Source organism: Myotis davidii, unplaced genomic scaffold (assembly GCF_000327345.1).
Source record: "Myotis davidii unplaced genomic scaffold, ASM32734v1 scaffold1234, whole genome shotgun sequence".
Lineage (NCBI taxonomy): Eukaryota > Metazoa > Chordata > Mammalia > Chiroptera > Vespertilionidae > Myotis > Myotis davidii.
Window position 1 is genome coordinate 46,490 of NW_006285623.1, and position 4,417 is coordinate 50,906.

The window sequence follows — 4,417 nt, forward strand, 5'->3', positions numbered from 1 at the left end:
TATTTTAAAAAAAATCATGCACCTATGGATGAGGACAGTGGGTGGGGAGTGAGGGCGGAGGGTGGGGTGGGAACTGGGAGGAGGGGAGTTATGGGGGGAAAAAGGAGGAACAAATGTAATAATCTGAACAATAAAGATTTAATTAAAAAATAAATAAAATAAAATAAAAATATTGTGCAATAAAAATTTAAAGTTTTAATCTATAGAAAAACTTTTATTTGTCTTCTGAAGCAAAGTACCTTGTTATCAGGATTTTTCAGCATTGATTTACAAAACAAGGAAAGTGCTGGTGTAATAGATCTTTGAAGACCTCTTTCAATAACATCCTCTTGTTCTTGCTATGCACTGCTTTTTTTTTTCAATTGACTCTCCTGTGTACTAGAAAATCACCTTTGGTCCCTGACACAGATGACATTTTTACACTATAAGTCATCCTTCGGCTGAATAATTTATAGTGATTCATTCACTCCATACCACTCTATTCCACACCCCATAGATTGGGCCCTTATCATAGTGGCTACTGACTGTTTTTTTTTTGGTGTGTTCTTTTCAGATAAGGAAGTGTCTGCCTTTGAAATTCTGTATATGTAATTAGAACTCTGAGAGTTTAGATGAAGAAATGCTTTTATACTTTATAATCTGTACATATTTATGAGTCACTGACCTCTCCAAGGTTGAAAGATAACAGATCCAGTCTTAGTCCTGGATTATTTTCTAAAATGACAAATTTGTCCTCTTAGAGATAAGAGATAAGTTTATTTCTTATCTCTAACCAGATGTACACTTTTTTTTTTGTAGAGATCTCAGCTCTTGGCAGTGACATTGACAGGGAACAGAGAGCTAAACTTGTGCTATGGAAAAATGATGACCCAGCAGGTTCTACTGAAATTCCATTTAACTCCTGCAATTTCTGGTTACATTCTGCCCTTTCAAAAGCAAGTTTATTTGATATTTAAAAATTATTGAAGATTTCACTTGAATTGGCTGAAATTAGCAGCTGAGAGTGAGACCATGACACGAATCTCTTAGAAAAGCTTAAAATGCATTTCTCAGCCCTCTGCGTGAAACTAAACGGTGAACCTCATGGACTTCAGTTTATGATGAACCAGGATGGTCTCTGCAAAGCTTTGAGGCAGGAGTCCCCATTCTTCTCTGAGATCCAAGGCAGGTTACCTATTCTCATTTATAGAATGAAGACAATACCTCCTATTTCATGAGGTTGATGTTAATACAAATGTCACGTATGGAGCTCGAGGGCTGTCTCAGTGTCATTCTGAAACCGAACAAACAATGGGTCAGTGCCACCTGTCACTACTTGAGCCAATGAAGCAGAGACAGGGTTGAATCATATATGAGTGTTTATTCCAATACTGCTGGCAGTATGCGAGAGCAGCAGGTCATCCACAAAAATCTGCTCTGAGGTCACCATTAGCCAGCTGCTTATATAGGTAGAATTTCAAAGGAAAAGTAGGCAAAAGGACAGTTTTCAGATATGCAAAAAGACTAGGGGTCTTCAAAGGGCTGAGTGATATGCAAGGGCTGGGGTTACATGGGGAAATAGCCAAAGGGAGTGCCAAAACTAACTGGTAAGCAGGCTGGAGCTTTGCAAAGGCCTGCAGGTATGCAAAAGGGCTGGGGATCTTCAAAGGACTGCATCTCCAGGTCAGCTCCAGCCAGGGTAGAATGTGCCTTCTTTAATCAGAATCATGGTTAACAGAGCATGATTAATATTTCTTACAATATTAGTTGGTTCCCCAATATTCTATTTCTGCCCCCTTTCAATTCATTATTAAGTTTCTGCGAGTCTCGCCCTGTCCTGAGCTGGAAGCCTAACTATGGTGAGACAAGAACTCTAGTTACCATGTTGTAGCTTATTTTGAATAAGGAAAACTTTGGGATGGCAAAAACACGGCAGAATTTCTGTGTAGAGAAACAGACCAATGCAGAAACACACAGCACATTTGACTGAATTTGGGTGATTTTTAAAGCAGTCTTCATTTTGTGATACCCAGCCGGATTCACCATTTTTCCCTCCTCAAGATGGGCTGCCACTTTCTCTAGGTAACCTAACGTGGTGTTTCCAGTATACAAAAATTCTGAAAATGTTTGGAAACCAGTTCTCCCAAACTGTGACTTCTCAAAGTCTGGCTGCCTGCCGTATGTATTTTTAGTGGTAGCCTATGTCAACTGATGGGCATTGGTGCCAAGTCAACGCCAACAGGAATCCCCAAGTTGAGTGCAGTGAAGAAGGAAGCTTTATTGTGACACAGCACTCTGTGAAGGGAGCACAGCTGCAAGGGCCAAGCAGCCCTCTCCCTGTAGGTAGACAGCTCTGCTCTGCTCCTGCTTGTTTGCTCCTTTTGTTGATGTTTTTTAATTTGAGCCCTTTTTAGTAGGTATCTTCTGTCTCAGGTTTCACATCTGGGAAATAACAAAGTGGGAAATGATCTAGAATGGCAGTCCTGCCATTAGGGACATTGTCTTGGATGTCACCCTTCCTTGGGGGGCTGGTCTACCTCGACTGTCCTGAAGCTTGCCTTTCCATTCTCTTCAAGATCTGTTCTGTAGAACTGAAGTTCTTAAATTTTTTTTGGTTCAATTTACATAAAAAATGTCAAATGCTTAGGAACAAATCTAACAAAAAGTGTGTGTGTGTGTGTGTGTGTCCTGCTAAGAAATCATTCTCTCCACAAGTACATGATGATATATTTTTATATTTTCTTCTAAAAGCTTTATTGTTTTGCTTTTACAATTAAGTCTACTATCCATCTGATTGGTTTAATGCAGATATCAACTTTAATATTTTTCCATATGGTTCCCAAACTTTCCAGAACAATTTATTAAAAATTGCCTCCCTTCACTTCCAACTTTGAAGTACCACATTTGTCAGAAATATGATGGCCATAGGATTTATTATTCAAATTGATTACATTTTGAGAGTAAAAGAGGGTATTGCTAATTATTGCTATAGAACAAGAGACTTAAACAGGCTTTTTTGAGCAAACTGGGATGATGCTCATCATAAAGCAGGGTTTATACTCCTGGCCTCTCTGTTTTATTCCATTTCTAACCATGTTTGCACAATAATGAATCATGACTATGGTATAGCTTTCCGCTTATTTAGAGCTTCTGAGCAGTTATAATCTGGATGGTCCCACTCTGACCACTGGGTACACTGGCTCTTGAATCTCTAAGGAGGTGCTAACTTAGCCTCTGCCTGAGGCTACCCAGCAGGAGCTATGGAGAGATTCCTCTTCATTGTTTGGGGTTTGGAGGTGCCCAGATGAGGCCCAGCTGTGAAGCAATGCAAGCTGCTGTGGGTGGGGCTTTGGACCTTCTTTTGGAAGTTCTGGGTCTCTCTGATTCAGCTGCAGTTTGTTAGGTAATTTTCAGGTTGCAAAGGGCCAGGCCTTTCATATGCAAAAGCCTCTGTGCAGCTTGGGTGGGGTGGGGTTTCAGGGGATCAACAGGGCAGAGGAAGCAGCTATGGCTGCTCCCCAGTCCTACCCTCAGAGGCCCCACCAGACCCCTCAGAGGTCTCAGTGTCCCAGTAATCGCTGCAAGCACCTCTGAGAGAAAGCCGCCGTCGAGTTCTGCCCACTGCCAGACAGTCCAGTTTCTCCCCATATGAGTCTGGGTCCCCAGAGACTCACCCGGAACTGGAGTTCAGAGTAGTCGGGAGCTTGAGACTCCCTCCAGATTGAAAAAGACAGCCGCATCCTCAGCCGCCATCTCTCTCCACATCACCGTGTCCTCAGCCACCAGCCCTTTCCATGTGTGCCGCATCCTCAGTTTCCAGCCCTTTTGGCGTACGCCTCTATACCTCTGCACTTTACATCCACACCTCTTCTGAGTCTCAGTGCTTTTCTCTTTCCTTCTAATTGTAGAATTTCCTCTCAGTCAGCTTTCCTGTGGTTCTGGATGATGTCCATTTTGTCTTCTAGTTGTATTTTTGAAGTGGTTTATTGTGTTTCTTGATTGAATCATTTTCTCTTGTGCTGGACTTAATCTCATGCTGTTTTTCCTAGGCTGTACAGAGTTTTAGCCTAGGAACTATAGGCTACACTACACTGCCTAAGTCTAGAGTAGACTGTACTGTCTAGGTTTGTGTAAGTGCACTTTATGATGTTTGCACTACAGCAAACTTGCCTAATGACATGTTTCTTAAAACATATCCCAAAGGTAGATGGACATATCTGTACAATTATATTAGACTAGAGGCCCTGTGCACAAATTTTTTTTTAAATATATTTTATTGATTTTTCACAGAGAGGAAGGGAGAGAGATAGAGAGTTAGAAACATCGATGAGAGAGAAACATCGACCAGCTGCCTCCTGCACATCTCCTACTGGGGATGTGCCCACAACCCAGGTACATGCCCTTGACCGGAATTGAACCTGGGACCTTTCAGTCCACA